A 20,154-nucleotide genomic window follows, 5' to 3' on the forward strand; every position below is an offset into this window, starting at 1 on the left:
CATTAGGCTGGGCATAGTTCACCAGACATTGTATAAACTCATTATACCCCAGGCACGTTCTGAAGAGTTACAAGGGATACATGGTCAAAGCCATGGTTTAACACGGAAGGAAAAATAATAGTTTAATTAATTTTACACTGTCAATTCTGTGTGCAATTTCTGTTACATTTTGTAGACGTTCCTTTTTAATCTACACAGGGACTACTCACCACTCACATAGGACTCATGCAACATGAGCAAATTTGCAGCTGTGGAGGCTGAAGGCCTATTTTCCTACAAAATAAATCCAGCTCGTTGTGATACTGAGCTTCCTCCCTAAGTTACCAGAGTGACATGAACCTATCAAGATTGATCTTGATTCCGTTTCTTGTGACTGGGCATAGAACAAAATCCTGTTCTCACAAACAAATTTCTCTTTTATCTCACAGAACGGTTGCTTTTGAGTAGCTTCTTTGGTAGTTGCTACAACGAGTGAGAATTCTGATCCCTAATTAAGAGCTTTGTGATACATAACACTTTCAACTCTTGTATTTACAAAGCCTTTTTGAGAGTGGTATAAAAATACAGAAATAGTATTTTATTTAAATATATAACAACGATTCTGTTAATTAATTAATTTGCTTTACATCTATCTGAATAAAAATTAGTCAAAGCTAGGGTCCGGATTCAGAATTAATAATGCCAAAAAGCTGACAGGCTTTAAGGTATCATACTGGAATTCACAAAAGATCAGCCTCAGACATAATTTTTTTACCTTTTTGAGTTAAAATCTTGTCAGAATAACTGTTTTCACAATATCCCAGCTGGATCTGAAATAAAATTCACAAATAGATCTTTTGACCTTTTAACTTAAGAAAACACATAAAATTGAATGACAAACTTGTCAAACCTAACCAAATTTGAAAAAATTCTTCCTAAAATTTAGTCATTTGGAGACACTGCATTTTTTTTTCTATCTAAGAAATCCAGTAAGCCAGTTTGCATAAAGTATATAGCACTTTGTTCTAAGCATAGTACTTTTTCTTTTTTAAACTGTGACATCTGATTAAAAAGGCTAAGAAAATTGCTAACGAGTAATTTTCTACTATAACTCTGTGTATGGATATTTGCCCAATGGATTTGCTCAATGAATATTTGCCATTCAGTTTTCAGTTCATTCATCTGTGACACTCCCACCTAGCTTTAGATCTGCACAAATGCAACTACATGTTCCACGTAGTTTATATCAATATTATGAACTAGTAATTTATACACAAAATTCAAGTATATTGCATTTTTCCTCAATGTCTCATCTTTTGTTAGGTCTTGTAGCTAAAGGAAAAGAAAGTTGCAGGTCTCTTTCTGCCTTGTTTTGCTTTGATACTACATTGGAAGAAATTATGGGTGATACATCTTCATGCTTCCTTTTACTCATAGGATGACTGTTTCTGTAACTATTCCTGAACAGGCCTACAATTATGTCTTGGTCATGAAATATTCAAGCACAAATCACAAATGTTTCCCTTTGAAACTCTGAAAGCCTATGGATCCTTAAGCATCTTAGGCTTCTGCAGATAAGGATGGAATATTTGTAGAATATCGGAACAATTAATTAGTGAGTGCAACCTCATTTGAAAGTTACCTGTTGTTCAAGAAACTCTCCAGGTAGGATTTCTTCAGCATGGAAAGCAACACTACATCATGTCACATCTGCTTCTCTCCAGTCTGATCAGCTGCTCTTCTGCTTGATACATTCTCATGTAGGTTGCTGTTCTTTCTCTCCACCTCCACGACCATTCATCTGGAAGATAACAGATTATTCCGGGACATTAGATCCATCACAAATTGCTGCCATACCATAGTCCAGGGAAAAATATATGTCATGATTGCTTTATTCAAATGTTTATTGCTCTATTAACAAAGAGTGGTAGAGCAGGCCTTGCAGCCTATCCCAAATCTTCTCAAAGAACGTAGGTTTGACTTGTTATCTGTTAGAATAATTCAAAAAGCAATGACTAACTAATACACTGGTGTAAGTATAATTAGAGCTTCTTTACTGACAGGGAAAAGAGAGAGTATTCTAGAAGAGTAGAGCTGTGCTATAACAGAAGGGGGTCTTCATCTTAAAAATCCAGCTGATGAATACAAGAGTAACTTCCACAGTAAAAGGTTTTAGCCTTGCCTTTCCCATGTGCATAAAACCTTTCAAACCACAACTTTGGCTGTAAGGGCAATATCAAGACATATCATTTTTCACAAGTAATCAGACTGTTCAACATCCTTCATTCAGCTGTGAATGAAAGGTAAATGAATAGGAAGAACATTTTATGCAAATATATTTTATACACAATTGATGTTTTATACAAATACAGTAAATGTTAGCTATGCCTTCTGATCTTCCAGTTGCCATATGTGAAATAACATTGCTTTGGTCTGTCCTTAGTGCTGCTAAAATAAAAATTAGTATTTTTTTAAGACTTGTACTGATAGTAGAAGACATAAACCAGAATAAGAATGGACAGTAATTCAGGCAAATAAAAACAAGTAAGGCTTTCCTGTATGGTGAAACAGGATTTTACACAACTAGAGTGAAAACTCTACTCCTTTTAACAGTTTGTCCTCTACTTGTTTGAAGAATTCATTCAAAGATGTTAGTCACAAACTGCCTATATATACCAGGAAGAGGAAAAATCACACACGCACACACAGGATAGGAGGAATAGGCTGTCAAATGACCAAGCAGATCAACATGTATCAGCTGAAATGGAATTAAATAGTGTGAAAACATCCTCTGGGCTCAGTATCATCTGAAACTTTTAATCTGGACAGAACACATCCATGGCCAAGGCATCAGTGGCTGGCAATGTACATTAGGAAGGGCAGTTTGGGAAAACATGCTAAACCCAGTAATGCTGATTAAAAATAAGGAATTTTTTTTTTTACAAGAAAACCAGAATCCTAACGGAAAGCCATTTATCTGCCGTAAGAATTGGGCACACACTTCTTCATTTGTTTAGATGTTATGCGACACTAGTCACCATCCTAGCCAAACTGACTGAAAGATCATCCATTATCAGCTGAACAGGACCATAGAAGTCCCAGTCTGTGACAGTGCAGTTGTCCATAACAATTGGAAGCAAATGTACTATAACCGATGAAGCAGGTAAAAAATGGTAAGAAACAGAAAGTCCTTTCAACGGTAATAAAGCTTGGTGAATACAGTGACATAATTCACTGAAATCAATCTTAAAAACAAGAGAGAAGCGTCATTGCCGTGTAGACATTCTGTGATCTATTTAGCACTTGCAGACGTTCTCCAAACCATCTAACCAGAATTATGTGTAATAAGTTGTTTATAGTTGCATTGGAAGGAGGTGGCTGATTCACTTTGGCATATGTCCACTTTAGTTACATAGGAAAAAGATTTTGACAGTACACACTTCAGTAGCACAGAGATTGAATCGGTTGTAGATGTGACAAGTCCCATTTGAATTTGGGAGTTTACGTATAACAGTTACTTTGGCGTCTAAAAGTCCAATTAGCTCTTTTTATCCTTCTTATTATTTTCTCTCTCATGGTCTTGACATGATCAATTTTTTGCAACATTAGCAAAGGTTTCATTTGTTTGGATTCATTTGAAAGGGAGCTTTTAAGAATATACTATTTCCCAGTATACCATAGTAAAGTATTGTCCAAACACTCTCAAAGAAATAAATAATATACTGATAATATAAAGATTCATCTTATTTTACAATTGTTAGTTAGCACCAAATCCTTAACTTATGTACCTAGAAATACTTTTTGACAGTATAGATCTTTATTCTTTCTCAATTTTCATTGTTTTGATGATAGAAACAGAATAAATTCCCCAAAAAACAAAATGATACAGTTCTCATCAGTTTTTTGAGTATCATAAAACCACACCAGCAACTTCCACCTATAGGCACTGAAGCTTAATGCTGATACTAAGCAAAGTGCCATTTTAAAATTTCAAGATTTGTTCCTGCACTGGAAAGGGAATTAATCAAAAATGTGCTAAGAACTAGGTACCAAAACTTGAAACAGCTTATTCTATACTGACTGTATTTCTAGTATAATCTGTTACAATTTTTAAAGGGTGAGAATTAATCATTCTTTCTTTTGCATGTGTTTATATTAACTCATAAATCTGTAATACATGGTTTAAAGACAAAGTTATGCTAGAGTATACATTTGATTTGGTCCAGTGGCCAAGCATAAACGCTGGATGTAAATCTTGTCAAGATGCATAAAATCACAGAATCACAGAGCAGTTGACATTGGAAGAGGCCTCTGGAGATCAGAGAGTCCAACTGCCCTGCTCAGGCAGGGTCAGCTCTAGCAGGTTACTCTGGGCCATGTCCAGTCAGATAGGCTTATTAAAAAGAAATAGAAGTTCAATGACAGTTCTTCTGTATTTTAGATCATTAGATCTATGAAACAGTAGTCCAGAAAGATTCATTTCCTACAGTATAGATTCAATGGAGAAACTCTCACTGATACAACTTTGCAATATGCTTCATTCTGAAGAACTTCAGCTCTTTAATATCAGAGTTTACATATGAATTTGGGATTCTTTCATTTTTTTCACTGAAAATTGTTTAGAGTAGAAAATGGGACTTTTGGAATTGAGATTGTACAGTTAAAACATGAGATAAAAATCTCTCCAAGCATTTAAAGGTTGCTGCACGAATAATTTCAGGTTGTCACACTGACTTTTTGTCATGCACCGTGTGCCAGATTGAGCCTTGACAGGTGCAAAGGCAAGTTCCCTGACTTCAGCAGAACTGAGATTTGGCACACAGTTACAAAATAGACCAGCTAAATAATAACACAGTTGGCATTTTGAGAAGATGAAAAAAAAAACCTATGCCTTTAATAGATGTCAGACACTGACTGCCAAATTTATTCATCAAAGTTTAAATATATGCATTGTATAACTTAAATTTTTAGGCTTTTTTCCATGAAATTGCTTTGAACAATTTTTGTTGGGGCAGCTGGGGCTATTAAACACTTCACTGAAGTGTTGTGTTCATTCTGAAAATGTGAAACACCCTTGTGAAATAGAGACAACAAAGGGAAGAAATCAGGATGAGTAATTCTGGTAGTGATTTCAACTGAATCAGGACTTTGTCAGCACTGTTAAAGGCACAGAGACCAAGTGTACTCCCCAGGGTCACTGCTCACCTTGAGCCTCAGGACACCTGTACCTTTACTGTTGCTCTGTACTGATGAAACACAATGGACCAAACTCCACAGTCAGGTTCACTTGATTTGGAGTAAGGCGCACTGATCACGTATGATTTGCACTAGTCTAGCTGATGGCAGATTTTGGACCTTTATCAGCTAGCTTCTGATTAGCTTTATCTGACCTGCTAGTAGACTAACAAAGCCAGGAGAAAACAGGCAGATAATGACTCTAATAGGAAATGATACATTTTCTAGGCCTACAAATCAGATAGCAAAATTTGCCTGACTTTGATACCGCACATATCTTAGACTTGCACCTTTGACATTAAGATCACGATTTGATTTTCCTTGGTTTGTATTTTTAATAACAAGAGCACTGTGCGGTCACAATGTCCCATCTTCCCTTATTTCTTCCATCCTCAAAAACATGCACATCTCATCTATTATACAAACAGAGAAGGACAGAAGAGTCATTTGACATTATAATCACATAAGTGTGTCACTAGCTCTAAAGAAGAACACCTGACTGAAGGCCAAGAATGCCTTTATTCCCGGGGACGATGAGGTGCTTTCCTTTTAAAAACTACTTTAAAGGCTTGAAATGACTGAAACAATCACACTTCTGGCAACCACTCCAGGATTGCTTGCCATCAGAGTTCGACACCAGCACAAGGGCTTTCCTCCCTTCACGGTGCTTGTGAGTATTCACATGCAGATAAGATGCTGCTTGGTTAATCACAGAACAGATTGAGCCAGGAGAGGGAAGAAGGATTCCTTCACACAGCCAAATATAGATGATATGGCACCATGTAGCACGCACGGAAAGGCTTGGGCGTGCTCTTTCCCAGCACAACCCAGATATGGCTCAGGTATTGGGCTGAGAGTGCTTTATAATGGCAATGACCTTTGTCTGTGTGCTCGCTGCTGTCACAAATGGGAAGGGCATCCTGTGCTACTGCGATATAGGTAATAATGTTACTCATTTGCGTTAATACTGCTTAACAGGTGTGAGTTTTGCTAAAGGCGATCCTGAAATAACAACCCATCTGAATCTCACTCAGAAAACACATGCACACACCAGGAAGCTGAATCTCTTGATTACCCAGCACTTGAATTTAGGCAGCATTATGGAAGTATATTTGAAAGGGCAATTGTAATTCTGACTGTCAACACTTAAAGTCCTTCCCGCATCTGCAAACATCCACTCACATTAGTCCGAAGCAGGGAGTGAAGGGTTACATGGAGGAGTCACTGAAGACATTGAGAGGACTGTTTCTGCTGACTAAGTGCTCCTATAGCATTGTGCATTCATTTTAACCATTTCAAAGGCATATTTGCCCTTTTATCCTGTAGTTTTAGATGTTGAATTAATAGCTCGGAGAGAAATAGTCCTTGGAGGGTAACATCTTATGGAACAACAGTTTTCTGTTAAGATCTTGTATTTCTTCTGCCGAAAAGAAGTCCAAGTACAGAACCAACATGGACCATGATGGCAGTATACAGCCCTTCCCTTTTGCCTACAAAATTGTTGATTCCAAGGAAACACAACAGCCTGAAAGAGTAGTGACTTGTGATACCTCTACAGATTAGCATCTCTGAGGGCCAGAAGGCAATCCTCAAGTGGAGCAATATTTTCTGTCACAAGCAGTTCCTCCGAAGTCATGTGGACTACTTGCTATAGAAGTGAACACAGCAATTTCATTTTATCTGTAAGAAGGCTCTAAGGACTAATTCTCCTAAGTGGATATTGGACTAGGTTTACATGTCACAGGGGTATGAACTATTTGTGGCTTTGTTCTTACCAAGTCCTACAGCCTCCCTTCAAGATATGATGCCAGCTTAACCTCAATGGAAGTTACTTCAGCGGGTCAACCAGTAACCTCTATGTGCCCCAGTCTTATCCTCCATAAATACAATGCTATCGTATAATACAGCCCCTGGCAGCACTGTGAGATTTATGCAGTTAATATAAATGCACTTTGAAATAATCTACTGAAAAAAGAAAAAAAACACAAAAGAGGAGCAACACCAGTAGTAATAACTCCAAATTTGAGTCTAGGAGGAGTTTGAAAAGGCATCTTTATACATTTATACTTCAAATAATTAAGAGCACCGTATCAGCAGCCTTTGGATATAGCATTAGGACATGGGTTTCATAACATCATCGCTCTACAAACATATGCACTGTAATTCTGTGAAAGTCTCAAGAGCACTTTGGCAACATTTACCAGCTAATGCCCATTGCTACAAAACGATTATTTTCATTTCTTTGGTTATTCCTCCTGGGCACATGGTTTCATGGCAGAAAGGATTTTCCAAGGCAAAATTTACTATCGAAAAGAGAAACAGCTAGATTTTAAAATTCATCTTTTTGTGTGTGCTTTTAAAGTGAAATTGATATTGAAACATGAAGAGTACAGGCCAGGGGAGGATGAAAATATGTGGGAAAATAGTAAATGACCATGAAGTTAAGTTATGACTGATTTGTATGTCTTTAGATTAGCCAAGAAAAATTTGGTTTATCTGCAGGCCTAATGACTTTTCACTGTCCAGCTATACTGCACCAACTTCTAATAGATGATAACAAGAAACATAACTGGGTTTTTATAGATTTAGGCCAACATGAGAAAGTCAACAGAAATGCTAGCAAGATTAGAAAGCATTGCAGGAATGATCTGCAAGCCCACATAGTTCAAAATAATATAGCAAACTTACCTCCTTCACAAACACTTTATTTTTAAAATTGATTCCTTCTGTCTTTATGGATTTCTTCAGTCAAGGTCAATGCTTTCATTCTGCAGCCAGGAAAAGGCTAGACAATAAAAGCTGCAGAAATTAATTCATCAAAAAAGATGCATGTCACTGAGATGTGAAAAGAATATAAGCATTTTTAAAAATTTGCTGAGTGTAAATATCATCCTTTCTATACTCATCCCTGCAGTATGTGGAAACTTGGAAAAGTAGTTTAAAGGTCACCTACTGATGTATATTGCACATTTAAGTCTGTTGGTGTATGGTCCAACTTGCTCAGTGAATTCTGTGTGGATATGACTTAGCTGTCGCAGGTCTAATTCTGTCTTCACAACAAAGCACTCCAAAGCTCTAAGACTGTGCTTCGCTTTCACATTTTCAGAAGAGTTTCCCCATGTTTCAGTTACTTTTAGTCCCAGGTTCTGCAATAAGGAATTTAGTCGAAGCAACAACCTGAGATGAGACAATTGTTTATGTTTTGCCTAATTATATTACGTTTAAGGAGTGAAGTCATTCCCAGGACCTAGTGCTTAGTTCTCCAAAGCATCAAAATGAAGGAGGAACCAACGCAAGTGGACTATATTATGACCTTTCAGAATGAGAGAACTGTGAAAGAAAAAAGGGTTTTCTTTCCTGTCTGTGGTCCTCATAGAGGTAACCTTGATAGTTTCTCTTCTTCATAGATAGACTTTTTTTATTTTCTTGTTAAAGTTTACCAAGCTTGTCATATTTCAATACCACACTAAGGCCTTTGCATGGCTGTTATTTCTGGCCTTTTTGCTTTCAGTGCACCTTGCAACTTGTGCCAGTTGTCCACCTCACATTACGCTCAGCCATAGATCCAGGAAGAAAAGACTCCATATATAGTTTGCAAGAGTAGGAGATGTTAGATCATGAAGCCACAGGGCATTCTTTTAAAGGTCAAAATGCTGCAAAATCTCCTCCACAAATATGTGATGTTTAGGAATAATATCTAAGAATAGGTCTAGAAATGTCAGAAGACATAGACTTGTCTGTAGGGTCCTTACAAAGAATCACAGATTGCAGTGCAGTGACCAGCAGGAAAAAGATATTTGTTAGCAAAGAATTCTGAAAAAGAAGGATGAACCTTATCAATGCTTATCTAGGGAACGGCATATAAGTCTCACAAATTGCATTGATTATGTTTTCAGCAGGAGAGCAAACTGTCATTTTACACCTATTGCTTCTTACCTGCTCTGTTTTGAGCTTTCCACAGGAAAAAATGAGCTATTATGCTCTAAGACTAGTGCAATCTTACTTCTCTTCCTGAAGTTGAGAAAAAGTGCAGGGAAAATTCAGAAAGAGAATTAACAACATGAGTGGGATTCCAGTCTACTAGATTTTCAGAAATTCAAATGTCGACTGGCTAAACAGAAAAATTTCTAGTGATATCTCGATTTCTGAACTCATGGGTAAAAATTTGTGTTTCCTGGATTTCCTTTTAGTCATAGTTAGTTCTCCTCTGATGCAATATAGCACTTACCCATGTTCCTTAACTGTAACTGCATCAATTGTCTCCTTGAACTCAGCAAGACATTTGAGCTTTTACATGTATTTCTGGATCAAGGCACCTTTTTCACCAGCAATAATAGGGCTTTAAAACAACTATTTAACAGTTAACATGACATTGAAAAAGCGCCTTAACCTGTGGCTGTATTTATAACCTGGAAGAATGCATTTAGATTCTGCGCTACTTCCAAACCCCCACAGATACTCAAACCTGCAATGTTCTGAAACAAGACAGCAAGCTCAGTCTCTCATCTGAATATCTGGATATGTTTTAGATGGTATTCAGCATGTAAGAAAGAGATTCAGGGTTACAACAATGCCTTTAATGGCCTGCTGTTGGCTACGGGCTCGAGGGGATATAGCCTTTGAAGAGATGCTCCACTTTTATTGAGATACATTGAATCCAGAAGGACCCTCACAAGGCCTTCTCTAGAACTTTATCTTGTTATTGCTGTACTGAGGATAACAAATAGGAAAAAGTTATAAAACTCAAAAGAATCCTTTTCAGAGTTAAATGTTTCTCTAACAAAAAACAAACAAACAAACAAAAAAAACAAAAATCCTTTGCCCTTTAGAGTTGTTCCACAGGTTTTGTCTTTCCTCATTGCACTAAGTAGAAGGAAGCCGTTTTCTACTCTTGTTGTTTTTTACATTAATGAAAAATGGGCTCTGTTTACCTTTAATAGCCGTGTTTCTAAGAGCCACAGTGATGGTCTAAAGCTCAAAGCAGACACTGACAAGCCTGAAGACCAGGAGAGACATTAATGTCCAGGCCATCTGCTCTCCTCAGAGTTTTAACAGTACTGAAGTCACTGTGAATGATGCAAAATAAAGCTGCGCCTGGGACTCTACACGCACAGTGTTAACACCTACACACGCTAATTGAAAATGTGGCAAGAGGCACAAAGCTCCAGTGTTTGCTTTCGGTGTCAGCCTACAGGTTCCTCTCCATCTGCCTCAGGATTTGATAACTTTCAGACAAAAGATGACTGGAACTAAACCACTCATGAAAATGTCACAAAAGGAATAATATGCAGCTTTGACTTCCATCTTTGAATCCTATTACTTTAAAGAGAAACCTTTTTTTATTGTTTATGAGTTAATAGAGAAATGCAGAAGAAAATCAATTGTCAGCCAAGATTTGCCAATTAACTGCTGGTAGAAAAGGAGATCTAAAGTTATATGTTCTGGTAACAGTGTGTTACAATATAGCTACATGTTTTCAATCTGTTTATCTCCAGATTACAGAGAAGGTGCAGCTTTGTTAAGCCTTGAATTGTATTAAATTTAATTTAAACCTAATTTTAGAAAATGAAAGTGAGATAGGCACTTACAGTTCTATGGCAATACAGTGTTGGTTGCATCCCCTGGATTTAAATTGTAGATTCAAATAGTTACATTTTCTGTAAAAGGCACCATTTTAACAAAATTTGTAGAGTTGCTGGTAAAATATCTTTCAATTTTAACTCAGGATATAAATCAATTTTAACTTTGTATGCATATTTTCATCTTAAAGCATTCTATATATAGGAAAACAACACAGCATATGCTTTGCAACTGAAAGTTTTCAAAATTTAATTATTTTAGAAATAATGTTGAAAATATTCAATTTTGACTTAACTTTATTTAGTAAAAAATACTACCACGACATTTAAGAGTGATTGGACTTCCTACGTGATCTTCAGTTTATAGTGACTCAAAGGCCTAAAGCTGATTCCACCAAATCCATATAGTCTTTACTCTTAACTTTACAGAAACAGTCCGTTTCTCCGTTAGCTGGATTTACATGTTATAGACCATATCAAGAAATGTCTTAGCAAGCTAAGGTTATTAAACCGCGCAGTGCTTGCTGCACACACTTGCTCTGGTCTGCATTCTTCAGCTACATTTCTGCTAAACAGGTCAAAAGGATCAAAAGGCCTATTTTATACAATATTTCTGTTGAATATAGCCCTTAATGAATTGACTAGGCTTCTAGTTCAATCAAGCATTGTGCACACTGTGCAAAAAGAAAATGTGGAACAGCTTCTGAATCTTCTTTTTATTTCTTTCTATCATTTTTTGGAAAGAAAAAGACCACTATACAGCAGTACAAGCCTGTTTAAAGATGATACAGATTTTCAGCTATTTTAAAATGCTGAATAATATCAATAAACAGCAGGACAGGGATTGGAGTAGGTCACTACTTCCTATTTTCATGCACAAATACTTAGTGAATACTGAACACAGCACCAAAGACTTTTCTCTTTTTAACAATAATAATAATAATAATAACAGCAATAATAATAAAAATAAAGCTGACATACCTTAACTGTGATGTTTTTCTTTCTACCACAGACAAATCCACATTGTACCATTGGAACTTGTGGCTGTGTGACTCATGCAGGATGAGGTTCACAATCAAGGAGCAAAGAAAGTCTCCAAAAGCTGAAAACTAAATGAAATAACAAGTCTTGGGCTACATCTGCTGAAATCAGAGATACATCACTATTGGTACATTTGTGTTGTTATTGCACATTTATCACATTAGAGCAACTTAATACAGTTTTGGAGCTCAGAAAAGCTGCTCAGATTTTTTTTTTTAGATAAAAATAGCCTATTTTTCTTTTATCTAGGTATTTATACTATCTTCCTCATGCTAGCTAAAACATCATTAATAATGTCCTTAATGCTGCTATTAAATGATAATAAAGTATTTCTGAATTGGAATAAGATTTCATTTGTGTGATTTTGTGTGGGTTTTGTCATTATGTGTTTTTGGCAGGATTTTTGTTTTTGCAAATTTGTGTGATTGTGACACACAGAATTACAGTGTGTTGAAAACAATTGCTATTTATTGCAAAGAGTCTCACTGGTTTGCTTCACTGTTATTCATAACACCTTTTCACATTGCTTTTCAAACAGTTGCGTGAAGATACCACTGAAAAAGAAGAGGGAGAGAAGTTTTTAATAATTCCAGAAGCATTTCAAAAAGTCAGTATAATGTAATACCAATATTGAACAGAATGATTGAACAGATATCATGCTAGCAGCAAATCAGGTTTCTGTGATTCAAGGTTCATTTGAATTAAACTTGCCAAAAAAATAAAGCAAAAGTTTTCAACATCCTGCCAAGTCAGCCGTAGTATAGCACTGTAACATATAACAGTGTTCTCTAGAAGCAGGGAATGGATACTTCTTTCCATATCATTTATTTATATTTGCTCATGAGTGCACCCTTAATGAATACATCTACCTAGAGCATTTAGAGGGAAGTCAAGGTGAGAGCAAGCAAGAAATGAAACCACTCCACCTCTTTAAGTTTAAGGTCTAGGGAAAAAACAACACATGAGCATTTACAGCTATAGTATGATGAACAAGAAAGTATGATAGCCCCTGGAGTGGTGAGACCAGCTGGAAAGAATCGATGCTCACAAAATACAAGACATCTCAGTAATTAATAAAAAGAAGAAAAAGAAAAGAGACAGAGAGAGAGAGACACCACGGATTTTAGGCAGTGAGAGACAATAATAAGAGAACTGAGAAAGTACAATGGGTACAACGTAAGTCAAACTAAAATGGTTCTCCCCTTGATGGGCACATAGAGTAGTTCAGAGCGCAGGCATAGTGGGGGAAGTAGAGGAACAGTATTTATCACAGGATTCCTGAATTGCCGAAAGATCTGCCTTCCATCCAACCTTTATCCTTCCCCAAACATCTCTTTATGTTCTGCTTTTTCATGTCTCATTTTAGCCAAAATCATCTTATTGCTTTCTCCAGCTCACCTCTTTCTCCAAATTTAACTACTGATCCTTATATCTTTTGTTTAACATTTAGCTTGCTAAGTCTTTGGGACTTGGAATATCCTTTTGGTTTGAATTCTTGCAGTGCTTGGCACAACAGAGTTCAGCACATTCAAAACCAGCTCTTCCAGGTGCACGGAAGAGCTGTAAAAACTTTCTAGTACTATACAAAAAAAGAAGTGTGGCCAAATTAAATGCAGAGGGATATTGGCCAGAGAGTGGATGTTCTGTTCAAGTAGGAAACCTATCACAGTCTGGAGAGAAAGCAGCAGTCAGTAAGCATATATCCTATAAAGTCCAAATTGAATTTGGAAATAGCATTTTGTGTCCTTTGTGGCTCTTATCTATCAGGCTGAAAAAAAAAAAAAAAAGAAAAAAAAAAGAAAAAAAGCCTATCATTCAGGCATTTTAAAAAGAAGTTGCACATATTCGATTCAGTTCTGCCTTCTACCTTAGCTCCTTTATGCCACTCTGCCACCCCATAATTCCAGAAGCCCCAAAATTGCTGCTGAATATTTCAGGCACAGGAGAGAGAGTCACTTCTTCAGTGTTTCCACTTGAGCTATTCCTAAACTCTCATAAATTCCTTTGCAGCATCTCTTTAGCTGCTCTAGTTAATGCTGTTCAGGAAGGAGGGAGGGAGAAGGAAGGCAATTAAGTGGAGGGCCTGTCTCAGTACAGAAGCCACAAAGATGCCTTTGCTAACTCTTTGTGTAGAGTATTCACTGCGGAAATTGCCAAGTTCTTAGCCTGGGAAGGTTAAGTAATTCTGTGTTACAGTTTAAAGGCACTTGGCAGCAGTTTGTACAGGCTAATTCCGTACTTTCTATGCAAAACATTGTGATACAGTGAGAGCTAACAGACACTGAATTGCATGCTTTATGCCCAAAACTGCTATGTTTATTGATCAAATATGATCCCAGTCAAGTCTTACATACTGGGACAGTAGAATGAACAAAATACTACTGTAATTGGTCAACCTGATCTACACTTTCCTGGTGTCTCCAGTAAAACAGAATCCATCTGATCAAAGTCAAAGCACATTAGTGGATTAATCAGGAGGCCTAATCAAGATCACTGTTCATATGGCCACCACTAAATTAGTAGATGGCACTATTTAATGCTGTTCAGTCATGCAATGTTCTTATGCTAATAATAAAGGCATAAAAGTACCTTCAGCCACTTCCTCAGCTGTCATCGTTCCTTTCACATGAATGCAGATCTGCTGATTTATACAACCTAAGTATCTGCCCTGTGCTGTTGCCTGCAAAAATAAAGTGAAAAGAAACAACATAAATTTGACTAACAAAAGAGGCACATACACAGTATGCCAGCTCTTGCAAAATGTGTCCTTGAATCATTTGTAGTTTCCAATACATACTGTCTGCCAACTTTAGCAGTAGGGAATGTACATGTTTAACTTAGTTGTGTTTTATTTCTTTCTCCATTCAATTCTAGTGACAAGAAAATGTGTGAAGGCCAAACACAAATAGCCGACCAGGTTATCCTTCACTGACTGATGGGGTATCACCATGTGTATCTTTACCTTCAAAAAAATACTGAACCCACTTTACCAAATGGACACCTGTGGCACAACATCTCAAAAATGGCTCTGAGTCAGAGAAAAAGCCTATTTCAGATCAGCTCTATCGCGGGAGTATTCCACGTCTCAGCAAAAAGTAATCCAGCAGTAAGGATTAGCCGCTTCATAATCCTACATGGGAAAAGATGGGCCACACTCATCAGATCTGAGTCAGTCCCAAACCTTGTCTCCACCTCAGGGGGAGTTAGTAAGTCTCTTAATTTCTCTGTGTAATGAATGCAGCCAGTCTGTTGCCTTCTGGATGAATTTATATGGCAGTGAAATTCACCTCCATTTTTATACTGTCAACTCCTCAAGGGATTTTAGAGCCAGAATCACCTTTACTTATGAACTTTTCCCCTCCAGCATAACCACATAATCTTTAAAAAGCTTCAAAATGTCTTTCTTTGGCCTAACACACAAATACAGTTTTCAAGAATCTAGAAAAATAATATATTCGCAAAAGTGCTTCCAAATCTCTTCCTCAGCCCCATCTGCCGAAGCCCTGCCTGCTCTCCCAGCTGGAATCTTTTGCCTCCTCTTTACAGCAAAGGCTTCTCTGAGTTTTCCCACAGAAGTCATCTCCTTCCTGCCCTGAACTAATCCATAAGGATGTTCCCATTCTGCTGTCCCTTGTCTTTCTCTGGCTTCCCCTGTGCGACTAAGTCACTGCTGATTCTCTGGTATTCTTCTCTCTAGGGAAAGAATGAATGGCTAAGAAGAACGGCAGGCTCCTAGCACTGGAGACCCCTGCCTCAAGACCAGGGAGCTCCTGACTCCTCCAGAGGGCTGCTGAGCATCCAGTTCCTGAACATTTTAGCTACAGCTGTAAGCTTCTAGAGTCACACTCAATATCAGTGACAAAGGCATAAGATCTGAGTTTAGATTAGGAAAGGAAGGGGTTAGAGCACTCTTAGATAAGCAACATATTTTCGAATCAACTGGGTCAGATGAGCTACATCACAGGACACCTAAAAGTCATTTGAAAGTATCTCAGAACAATTAAAGATCACTTCTGAGAACTGGTCAAGGACAGATGAGGTATAAGATGACTGCAAAAAGCTAATATAATGTCTATTCCTAAAATAGGCAGAAGGTAAAGAATGAAGGCTGGGAAGAAGGACCATGAAATTAGGTTAAATTCAGCTGAAATTCCCAGTAAAAGTCTATACAAAGTAAGCAAAACACAGTATCTGTAATCAATTGGAAAACAAAAAGGACATGAGTAACAGCTGATGTAGGTTTATCAACAGAAATCAGGGCAAACCCATTTAATTTTGTTCTATCAGAGTAATATACATAAGAGAGAAGCAGCTGATGTCATATAACTTGACCTTGGAAAGACTTCAGATGCTGTCTCACGTGACTATCCTAAAAGCAAAGAAAATCTATTTTTTTAATGAAAGTACTATAAAGATATGTGTGAATCTCTGTTACCTAAAAATATCATTTTGATAATGCACCAAGGGAGACTTAGCAACAATTCAGCACAAAATGGAAGGATATATTGAGTGAAATTTCTCAGGCGGGCCTATCCTGCATAGTATTCAATATTTTCTCTTGCATGATGAAATAAGAAGCATGTTTTTTTACATTCCCATATTATATGAAGGAAGGAGGGATTGCAAGGACTTGGGTCTGTATTTGGAGGATATTTAGAATGGGAAATAACCTTGAAAATTGGAGAAATACCTGATAAAATATCTGATAAAACCGTGGTGCAGGTCAATATATCAATTTAAAGGTACTACACTGATGCAAGAATATTCAGCTCACAAACACTCTCCAGAAAGGATCCAAGGGTCATAGTGAATCAAAGGTAAAGTCTGTAATGGCACGCTGCTGTGAAAAAGGCAATGATCACAATGGTATTCCTGACCAGATGTACAGCCTGCAAGATGTGCCAAGTCACTTCACTCAGAACTGGGACTGCTCTAGCTGAAATACTGCATACAGTTTGGGCACATCATTTCAAAAAGATCTGGAGCAATTAGAAAGCATTCAGAGGAAAGCAGTAAGAATATTAGAAATTTTGAAACAGCAGGACTGTTTGTTCTGAGGGAGAAAAGAGGGAAAGGGGCACAATAACTGTTCTGCAGTGAGTAAAAGAGATGAAAAAAGAAACCTACATGTTGGGTAAAGAAGACAACATATAACAGACTAAATTACAGCAAAAACATTCAAAACTGACATTGGAAATAAGCAATACTAGTAAGACAAGCACCACTGGATCAGAGTGCCTGGGGAGGTCTTTGTTACTGGAGGTTTCTAAAAATATGTTGGACAGTGTCTGTCAGAAATGTCTTGGGCACAGCTGATCATGGTGCATACTTGGGGATGAACTGGATGACCTCTCAGGGTTCCCTCCAGCTCGTATCTCAAATGATGTGGATCAGATTGGCTGCCTTCCTACGGGAACAACCACAGTGGGTAGAACAACTCCTCTTTGTCACGCACTGTGGAGAAGTGTGCAACTAGGAAGTCCCGTTTCCTACAGGATATATAGCTACTTGTTTCAAGCCAATTCATTCCTACTGCAATCCACAATAGCCCCAGTATCCTGGTCACAGTGTACAGGCAGATGAAAGAACTGACTATCTAAATATATAAGAAAGACACCAAAGGTGGGTGATAGAGGATATTACAATGACAAGTGAGGGATATGGAGCCTCAAATTTTCCAAAGGGGATTATCAGTTCTGAAAAGAGAGCTCCAGTGTTGCAGATGAATTCCCTCTCAGCACGCTGTGAACCTGCACCACCACCTCATCCCACATGTCTTTACAAGGCAACCAAATTCAGGCTCATTGGCACTGTAGACCAATGGCAGAATTGAAGAACTCACTTGCCATCAGGATCCAACGCCACCCTATATTGGGGAAAACACCTGCCTGCACTTGTTCAGAAATCTCTGCAGCCAGTGCAGAATCAATGCCTTAATTATCTACCCAGGATAACACAACAAATGTTTAAAAAGATGAAGATTTTTCTACCCTTGTCTCCAGTACTGTGACCACACAAGATGGTTGTTCTTCTCTATCCTTCCTTTTGTAGAAAGAAAAAGTTATGATTTCTACTTCATTTAGCTCTTGAAGACTTAGAAAAGGTGGGTTTTGGGTTCTGTCACATATCTTTGAGGAGAGTCATCTATGAACAAATGTGAATGATAGACAATTTTTAATTTCTCAGGTGATCACTGGTAGAAAACTCTCATGAGGTATTTTATTTGCCAATCTCCAACATTTTATTAAAAAGAGACAGTGCTTAAAACGCAAAGCAAACAGATAAGAAAAACTGTTCTCTAACCTATCATCATTTATTAAAAACAAAGAAACGGGAAAAATTCCTATGGCTGGAGTGAATTGCTTGTTTTAATGACTTTGGAAAGATTATGCAGGAGTAATGGGAAAATTCAGGTTGCTTCAGGTTATTTAAGAAATGATAGCTACTCCACTACATATTTGCCAAGACTTCTGAAGCAGGGATTTAGAACTAGCATTGATTTTACGTTGCATAAGATAAAAGTTTTCTATCGTAGGAACACAGAAGCTACTGTATCAAAATAAAGAACAACAGTTAATCTAATTCACAGAATGAATTCAGTTCCTTTCCCCAATTCCCTATGTTTCAGATGCTGATATACCTCTGTAATTACATGGAACTATATGAGTCATTGTAAAAAAAACCTCATAATGAAATTTGAGCAATATTTGAACAATTCAGAGGGGGATAAGGCTTACAAACACTTCATTTCACCCAGTTCAGATTTTTTTTGGACAAAATATCTTCCTGATACTGCCTTCCTGAAAATCTATTTATCATTCTCTGAAGTCATTATATGACAGAAACTACAGCCAATCTACAGCACTATCTGCAGGCACTTTTCTTAATTCTACAGCATCTGATTTGGAAGCTCACACACACTTAAAGGTGAAAGTATCCCCATTTACGAAGAACCAGGACAAAATATATGAATCCTGGAAATCGCAATCTAAGAAAGAAAATAGAATTTAAACTACTGTGCGGCTTTTTGTATAGGGGTGAACGTTGTCCATTGGCACCACCTTGCTCCACGTCACGGGAACCCCGCAGAGCTGCAGAAGGGCCCCCAGTGCTTGTCACAGATGGGGCATCAGCCCCACTCCCTCTCACGGCCGATTCCCAAAGCGGGTTGGTGTGAGAAGGGCTGGTGTGCCCCATCCACAGGCAAGATGAGCCAGCATGGTGCTGACAGCTCATGGCAGGGCTGCAGATCAGACTGCATGCTTTCCAGTAAGGGGAGCAGAGGGTAGAGGCAGAGTGCAATGGTTACAGAGCTGCAGGAGCCCGGGAGAAGATGCCTTCAGGCTGGAGCACCCTGAGCATGAAGCCTGCAGGGAGACCGGGGCCCCCGCTGTGCCCTGGGCACTGCTCTGCTGGCCCTTGCGCCCTGGGGGACATCGCGTGGGAGGAAGGCTACAGTGCACCGTCACGGCGAGCAAGACCAAGGCCACGCTGCAGGGGAAGGGCAAGACGGGGGGCATCTGAGCTGCTACACTGGGTCTGAGGGACCTGGCAGGGGTGACAATGTATGGGTTTCATTGCACAAAATGACACTGGCTGGCTGGACAGGCCCTGCCTAACCTGGTAAGTGAAGCAATTACACCACTGACCTGCATCAGCTCTCTATCCCCTCCACTCTCCCCTCCCAAGTGCAGACATGCATTATGCAAGGATCAAGCCTGCAAACTTTGCACACAATGATTTCTTTAAATCAATCAACTTTGGGGGAAAAAAAAGCACTGCCTAAAGCATGCTTACCATTCTTCCCAGGTTCCTACGTATGCCTTCCTTCCCTTCAGGTTAATCTGACAAAGACAGACAATTCAAAATATATCAGCTGAAGCTCAGGCTTTTCTGATGCATTGTAAAACTGCCAGTTGCAGATGGCAACCTTAGCTTCTAGCTACTGCAAAGAAAAAGGTGGGGGAGGCATGCTTTGGCCAGAAGGTACAACATACAAAACTACACCTCAGGTTACTGCCAGATCCTAGGGCTTTAAACATACCAGGAAAAAAGCAAAAGGGTCTAGTTATTCTTGATGTCACACCTCTGAACATGTTGTTTGGTCCACATTTATTATTATTGGACAGAATTCCAAAAGAGGTTTTATCTCAGTGTAAGGCAATACTATTCACCATAGCCCTAACAGTAGGAGCAAGGGGACGGGACACAGCAATAAGGCGGCTTATCAGCCTAGACTGGTATAAAGCGTGGCAAAAAAAATCCATTTGAAACAAACATGTAAAGAAGCCACAAAAAATTAAACAAATGTTTTGTTCAC

The 20,154-nt window shown here is 38.2% G+C and overlaps 1 long non-coding RNA gene across 14 annotated transcripts in view; it reads right to left on the reverse strand.

Annotated features, from left to right (window-relative positions):
• Window positions 1–20,154, reverse strand: part of LOC112981110 (uncharacterized) — a 210,614-nt gene that overhangs the window by 20,332 nt on the left and 170,128 nt on the right. For 12 of the 14 annotated variants that reach the window (XR_010391639.1, XR_010391638.1, XR_010391635.1 and 9 more), the window contains 6 exons: window positions 14,424–14,514; window positions 11,775–11,902; window positions 10,803–10,871; window positions 7,903–8,013; window positions 1,622–1,780; window positions 755–809 (listed from right to left, as the gene is read on the reverse strand). This is a non-coding gene — a long non-coding RNA (uncharacterized LOC112981110). Of the gene's footprint in view, window positions 1–754; window positions 810–1,621; window positions 1,781–7,902; window positions 8,014–10,802; window positions 10,872–11,774; window positions 11,903–12,320; window positions 12,389–14,423; window positions 14,515–20,154 lie in introns of all 14 variants that reach the window. The other 2 variants (XR_003258615.2, XR_010391645.1) reach the window with 2 other exon arrangements.

This window comes from Dromaius novaehollandiae, chromosome 14 (assembly GCF_036370855.1).
Source record: "Dromaius novaehollandiae isolate bDroNov1 chromosome 14, bDroNov1.hap1, whole genome shotgun sequence".
Taxonomy (NCBI): domain Eukaryota; kingdom Metazoa; phylum Chordata; class Aves; order Casuariiformes; family Dromaiidae; genus Dromaius; species Dromaius novaehollandiae.